Source organism: Uranotaenia lowii, chromosome 3 (genome assembly GCF_029784155.1).
Source record: "Uranotaenia lowii strain MFRU-FL chromosome 3, ASM2978415v1, whole genome shotgun sequence".
NCBI lineage: Eukaryota > Metazoa > Arthropoda > Insecta > Diptera > Culicidae > Uranotaenia > Uranotaenia lowii.
In genome coordinates this window covers 350697474-350705694 of record NC_073693.1, presented here as the reverse complement: position 1 = coordinate 350705694, position 8221 = coordinate 350697474, and positions in this window count along the sequence as shown.

The following is an 8221-nucleotide window of genomic DNA, read 5'->3' as shown; positions in this document are numbered from 1 at the left end:
CTTTGGGAAAAATTTCAACGACCTCGGAAAGAAATTCCTTACCAAAAACCACCACCGAATGAGAAATACCTACAAGTTGAATTGGGAAATCGTAATACAGTGTCTAGTCGATGTCAGCCACGGTTTTCGTGGTAGTTTGTCGCCATTTTCTTTTTATGTGACTCGGGAGGGCTCAGCTTTTCCACTATCTATAGATACCCAGTGTAATTGAACAAGATTTATAAGATGGCACTTCCTTTCTTCGGAGGGGGTTCAGACATACTGTTGTTCAATCAAAAGGCAGCGAAGACCAATCTTCAAATTTATCTTAAAAATATTTTTTGCTCTTAGAAGTGTTATTTGTAATTTATAACTTAGAATCTGTTTTTTTTTATTTTGAGATTTGAAAACAGAATATAGAACCAAAATTAAGTTTTCTGGCCAAAAAAAAATCTTCTGTAATATTTCGTCTTTAGAAACACCTCTGCACCCCACAAGGTTTTCCTCGGAGGATTTTCATTTTCAACGGCTACGTTTTTTCCCCAAATCCACCGGGATCTTTGGACCTATCGGAGAGTCTACCGAAAGCGCTAGTCGCAATTTTTCCTGTTTTCCTCCATCCATTTCGAGCAGAGGATCAACGGAAGCGATTGATGGCGGCAGACGCTTTGATTTGTTTGTTTGTCTTTTTTGTCGTTTAGGAACATTGGTATCTCCTGGATGCTCATCGTCGTCGTCGTCGAAAAGAAACGCGTGCCCCGGAGATGCTGTGCTTTGCGTTTTTCCAATTGAAAATGGCAGCATTTGCGGTTTATTACCCAATTTTATTTGTGCGTGTTGATTCTCAAAAATTCCTCTGGGGTGGGAAGAGAAAAAGGAGAAAAACGATGCAGAGGGTGAGGTGTCTGCCTGTGGTTTTGTGGCAGATCCCGTTTGTTGATGTTCTCTCCTTCTTAAGCTAGATCAACGGTGTGAATCAGTGGCCATGCGTCTCCATAAAACGAAAAAATGAAATCGAAATTTATAGCGGTTGCATGAATTATGAACGAATTGTTGAATAAAAAAGGGAAGTGAAATGCAAAATGTCATCCTTAACCAAAAACGAAAAGGAAGGAAAAAAAATAAAATACCAACTTTCAGTAATTATATTACAATAAACTCTAACAAATGAGGAAAGTTTGATTTTGACAATTTTGACAATTTTGACAATTTTGACAATTTTGACAATTTTGACAATTTTGACAATTTTGACAATTTTGACAATTTTGACAATTTTGACAATTTTGACAATTTTGACAATTTTGACAATTTTGACAATTTTGACAATTTTGACAATTTTGACAATTTTGACAAAATTAGATTCAGACTTAGAAAGTCAAATGCTCCAAAAATATGTTTTAGAACCTTCGCACTCAAAATGTTGTTTTCCTACGAATTGATTTATACTTTCAACAAACAAAATGTTGACAAGATCAAACCATAATTCGAACTGCTCTTCCTGATGAGAAGTTTATTAAGTCAGTAGAGCCGTATAAATAATGACGGATGTTCAAATTAACTTTTTTAGTATTTTTTAAGCTGTGCTGAGGAAAAATCTCAAAACCATCCTTCTTTACGAGTTTCATTGGAAAATTTTCATCTTTACGAGGCTCTCAAATAGGGAGGGCAATTTCTTTCCGAAGAGTAAGTACGTTCCGGAAAGCAAGACAGACACGTGGAAAAAGAAACGCCTGAACGTCGGGAACATCATCATCATCATCATCATGAACATCAGTCTTCGATGAGTCGGAAACCGGCTGCTGTTGTCCGGATCATCCTGTCGGAATAAGAAATTTAAGACAGAAAGGAAAGGAGAAAAAAGTTTCATCTTCCACCCACACCAACTTCATGTTAAAAACTTCGGGCCATCACTCCTCTTCAGAACCAGACTCCTCACAGCCTCACGACGCAACGTCAGATGAATCACGTCACCATCATCATTCAGAATAAAAAGTTCTCCGGATCAGAATTTAGGAGAAGGAAGATTCCGAACAACCAACTTCACCAACGAAAGTTTCTCGAAGCCACGAAATATGGTTCTGTCAAACCAACCAAGGCTCGAATTTTGTCTTTATTTTGCAGTTTTTTGGAAAAGAAAGGTACGAAACCCACAACGAGCAAAAAAAAGGAAGAAAAAACTGTAATCGGTGAATACTGATATGATGGTGTTTTTTGGTGTTATTTCTCTCCAGGTTTTGTTCCGAACTTTTTTTTCTCTTTTCCAAGTTGTTGGGGAAAAGGAAAAGTTTTCGCCGTCTCGGGGAAAAGCACACGGGAAATTATTGATGAACCGTAAATCACTTCCGATGGTATTGATTCGTCTCTCCGGTTTCTGGCATCATTTCGAGGGAGTGATCAACCGAGCTTGAACTTCAACTCGGGATGGGTGCACATTTTTCTAGGCTTCTGGTGGAGCACAATTTTCAGAAGAAGAAAAATTGTCTTTCAAGGATTCAATGAAACCAGAACGAAGCGATTTATCGTGGGAACTTTGGGCGTTCCTCGTCTAACCAAAACATGGCTCTGTATGAATTTTAAAATTCAAAATCAGGTTTTAGAAAATCTTAAAAATGTATTTTAAAGTTTAAGTTAACTCTTACCTATTTACAAAAAGTATTGACAAACAATTTCAAATTTTGATGCATCTTAAGCTTCAAACAGAAAAAATAACATTTATTCATTCTATTTCTAAGTGGGGTAAACTGAGACCTGAGACTTGAGACATTAGACATGAAACCAGAAATTTGAAACTAGACATTTAGTATATGAAGAACGACACCTGAGACTTGAGTCTTCAAGGTTCAGAATCGAGATTTGAGACTTGAGACTTGTGACTTGAAACTTGAGATTTGAGACTTGAGACTTGAGACTTAAAACTTGAGACTTGAGACTTAAGACTTGAGACTTGAGACTTGAGATTTCTCAAAATTCTCAAAATTGTCAAAATTGTCAAAATTGTCAAAATTGTCAAAATTGTCAAAATTGTCAAAATTGTCAAAATTGTCAAAATTGTCAAAATTGTCAAAATTGTCAAAATTGTCAAAATTGTCAAAATTGTCAAAATTGTCAAAATTGTCAAAATTGTCAAAATTGTCAAAATTGTCAAAATTGTCAAAATTGTCAAAATTGTCAAAATTGTCAAAATTGTCAAAAATGTCAAAATTGTCAAAATTGTCAAAATTGTCAAAATTGTCAAAATTGTCAAAATTGTCAAAATTGTCAAAATTGTCAAAATTGTCAAAATTGTCAAAATTGTCAAAATTGTCAAAATTGTCAAAATTGTCAAAATTGTCAAAATTGTCAAAATTGTCAAAATTGTCAAAATTGTCAAAATTGTCAAAATTGTCAAAATTGTCAAAATTGTCAAAATTGTCAAAATTGTCAAAATTGTCAAAATTGTCAAAATTGTCAAAATTGTCAAAATTGTCAAAATTGTCAAAATTGTCAAAATTGTCAAAATTGTCAAAATTGTCAAAATTGTCAAAATTGTCAAAATTGTCAAAATTGTCAAAATTGTCAAAATTGTCAAAATTGTCAAAATTGTCAAAATTGTCAAAATTGTCAAAATTGTCAAAATTGTCAAAATTGTCAAAATTGTCAAAATTGTCAAAATTGTCAAAATTGTCAAAATTGTCAAAATTGTCAAAATTGTCAAAATTGTCAAAATTGTCAAAATTGTCAAAATTGTCAAAATTGTCAAAATTGTCAAAATTGTCAAAATTGTCAAAATTGTCAAAATTGTCAAAATTGTCAAAATTGTCAAAATTGTCAAAATTGTCAAAATTGTCAAAATTGTCAAAATTGTCAAAATTGTCAAAATTGTCAAAATTGTCAAAATTGTCAAAATTGTCAAAATTGTCAAAATTGTCAAAATTGTCAAAATTGTCAAAACTGTCAAAATTGTCAAAATTGTCAAAATTGTCAAAATTGTCAAAATTGTCAAAATTGTCAAAATTGTCAAAATTGTCAAAATTGTCAAAATTGTCAAAATTGTCAAAATTGTCAAAATTGTCAAAATTGTCAAAATTGTCAAAATTGTCAAAATTGTCAAAATTGTCAAAATTGTCAAAATTGTCAAAATTGTCAAAATTGTCAAAATTGTCAAAATTGTCAAAATTGTCAAAATTGTCAAAATTGTCAAAATTGTCAAAATTGTCAAAATTGTTAAAATTCACAAAAATTTTCCAAACACGGAAATATTTTCAAAAATTAACAAAATTTACAGGAACTTAGAACAATTATCAAAAATTTACAAAAATTAACAAAAATTTACAAAAATTTACAAAAATTTACAAAAATTTACAAAAATTTACAAAAATTTTCAAAAATTTACAAAAATTTACAAAAATTTACAAAAATTTACAAAAATTTACAAAAATTTACAAAAATTTACAAAAATTTACAAAAATTTACCAAAATTTACAAAAATTTACAAAAATTTACAAAATTTTTCCAAAAATTTACAAAATTTTACAAAAATTTTCAAAAATTTACAAAAATTTACAAATATTTAAAAAAATTTACAAAAATTTACAAAATTTTACAAAAATTTACAAAAATTTACAAAAATTTACAAAAATTTACAAAAATTTACAAAAATTTTCAAAAATTTACAAAAATTTACAAAAATTTACAAAAATTTACAAAAATTTACAAAAATTTACAAAAATTTACAAAAATTTACAAAAATTTACCAAAATTTACAAAAATTTACAAAAATTTACAAAATTTTTCCAAAAATTTACAAAATTTTACAAAAATTTACAAAAAATTACAAAAATTTACAAAAATTTACAAAACATTACAAAAATTTACAAAAATTTAGTTAAATTTACAAAAATTTACAGAAATTTACAACAATATACAAAATATTACGAAAATTTTCAAAAATTTACAAAGATTTACAAAAATTTACAAAAATTTTCAAAAATTTACAAAAATTTACGAAAATTTACAAAAATTTACAAAAATTTATTTACAAAAATTTACAAAAATTTACAAAAATTTACAAAAATTTACAAAAATTTACAAAAATTTACAAAAATTTACAAAAATTTACAAAAATTTACAAAAATTTACAAAAATTTACAAAAATTTACAAAAGTTTACAAAAATTTACAAAAATTTACAAAAATTTACAAAAATTTACAAAAATTTACAAAAATTTACAAAAATTTACAAAAATTTACAAAAATTTACAAAAATTTACAAAAATTTACAAAAATTTACAAAAATTTACAAAAATTTACAAAAATTTACAAAAAATTACAAAAATTTACAAAAATTTACAAAAATTTACAAAATATTACAAAAATTTACAAAAACGTACAAAAATTTACAAAAATTTACAAAATTTCAGAAATTTTATTCAAAATTTATAAAAATTTTTAAAATTTTACAAAAAGATCCAAAAATATAAAAAAACACAGTTAATTAGAAAATATTACAAAAATTTCTAAAAATTTACAAAAGCTTTACAAAAATGCGATTTTTTTGAAAAAAAAAAATCGTTTAATAATCGAAAAATAATAATGAATTATCATCTTTCTTTGTTTTTTCAGGTAACTTGAGAAAAAAAATGTGCTTGAACTTCATGTAAGTAAATCTGATCATTGATATTTAAAGTTTTAAATTCTGAAAAAAAATTTCGGAAACTTTGGCCTTTCTATAAAAATCAAGTTGTATCCAATTTGATGCCAAAAAAAAAAAATACATGTTCAACCAATTTGTATTTGTTTCCTTTTGAAGAGTTAAAGTATTAAAATATGTTCTTTGTTATAATTTCTCGCTTTCATTTCGTGACAAATTCATTCGACCATTATTCGAGTTCTGTTTCACATTTTATTGCCAATTTTTCCCCGGAAAATCCCATTTCAGTGCCATCGATTGCCTCAACCGACTTCCATGGAATTGCGCCATCAATTGTGGCGTGTGCAGCGATTCTCGTTTGTAAATTTTCAATGAATTCTCGTTTACAATAAAATAACCATTGTTTGATTTGGCTTTGCCGTTGCAGATGGATGGCTGGAATTGTTCTCTCGTTTTTTTTTAACCAAACAAATCCCGTCGTCGGTTCCGGAATGGATTTTGCCTGACGAGCACCCACTTACACACACTTACATACACAATCAAAAACACACCTACACAAATAAACGATGATCAACATTGCTCAGTTTCACCCGGTGCGCCAGATGGATTCCAACTGCAAATGATGGCAAAGGGCCATGTGTGTGGGTTCTCTCCAAGGCAAAAAGGGAAATAAAAGTGTAATGAAATGTTTTTCTGTCGCAGTTTTGTCCATGTGAAAATGGAATATTTCCCATCGGTCTCCAAACTTATTCAGCTTAATGAGAAAACTAATGTTTGCACTAGAATGATAGGAAAAAAAACTTTTTATTGCAGCTTTATTTCTATTTTTAATTATGATGGCAATAATTCTAATTAAAACGTTTTAAACTGCTTTATTGATCAAATTTGCTCAAATTGAAGAATAAACTAAAATTCAAGAATACAAAAAAAAAGTAAAAAAAAGATACAACCAGTGAGATTTGAATAAGTTAAAAAACAAATGAAACTAAGATCTTGTAAACATTTTTTTCTGATTTCTTTTAAAATAAAAGCTAATGAAAAAAAAACTGATATCAATAACTAAATCTTGAACCAGGACTATTAAGAAATGTTTATTTTAATGACTATACAAGAAAAATACATTTTTCCGAGATACTGAGAATTTATGTGTTTATTTTAATTTATTTTGGGCCACTGAATCCAAATAAATGGCAAACACGAAATAATTGCGACACATTCACCAGGACAAAACTTTTTTACCATTGGGTAAAAATCATTCAAATTTTGCACACTTTCTCATGAATGCGTATTGTTTACATGCTATCAAACTTGAAGTCGTGTTTTTCGATTCAACGAAAATTGAGGTGAACCAACGGGAGTCGATAGCACAAATTCATTCCAAACACCTGGAATTTTCTGACCTGTCGCACCGAAAGTTGGGAAAAATGTTGAAAATCCACTACTCAACTGTCTCTTGGATGTTGAAGCGGTTTCAGGAGTGGTTGACGTTGGACCACGACAATGGAGATGGAAGAAAACCGGGACCGGAGAACAAAAAGACGAGGGGAAGGTGAAGCGGAAAATTAAAGCAAATCCCAACGTCTCAAGCCGTGATTAGGCTAAAACGATCGGCATGTCGCAGAGCTACGTCCAGAATGCAAAGAAGAGAGCTGGACTTCATCCATACAAGGTACAGAACTTCTCAAACCGCGATGACCGGCAACAATCTACGGCTAAAACTTGGGTACGGAATCTCTACGAGAAGATGCTGACAAAATATGGCTGCTGCGTGATGGACGACGAAACGTATACAAAAGCAGATTTTGAACAAATCCCGGGGTTAGAATTTTTCACCGGCAAGAGCAATTTCGATGTGGACGACAAATTTAAGAAGAAGATAATAGCGAAATTCGCCTCCAAATATTTCGAATGGCAGGCCATCTGCCCTTGCGGACTGAGGAGTGAGCCTTTCGTGACAAAGGGCACAGTAAATGGCGAGATCTACAAATCTGAGTGCCTCGAGAAGCGCCATTTGCCGTTCTTGCAGCAGCACGACAAAGCTTTACTATTTTGGCCACAGTATCCTCCTCTTTTACTTCGGATTGCCGAGTAGTTCGACATTATCCGTGCAAGTGCGGTCGTGACCATTGCCGCTTTCCGATGCCAGAAGAATCACGTCATCGGCGAGATCTTCGTAAACGATGTTCCACAATACCGGGCCAAGTATCGATCCTTGTAGAACCCCTGCCGAGACACTCATTGTTTCCATTCCCTCACTGGTCATATACTGTAGTTGGCGATTACGGAAGTAACACTCCACCATCCCACAGATATATGTCGGATCGCTCATACGAAAGAGCGACGACGCAATCGCTGCCCAACTGACGCTGTTGACACGTCGCATAAACCGTACTGCGGTCTAGAGCTGTATCCTGCTCTGGATCACCTTCTCTAGCACCTTTCCAGCAGTATTGAGGAGACATATCGGGCGATAAGCTGATGGGTCACCCGATTTTGGCAGGAGCACCAATGGCTGCCGTTTCCACACGTCTGGAAAGACCCTCTCATTCACGTATTGTTGCGGTGATAACCGGAACATTTCGGGATGTTCCATGAGCACGGCCTTCACTGCTAC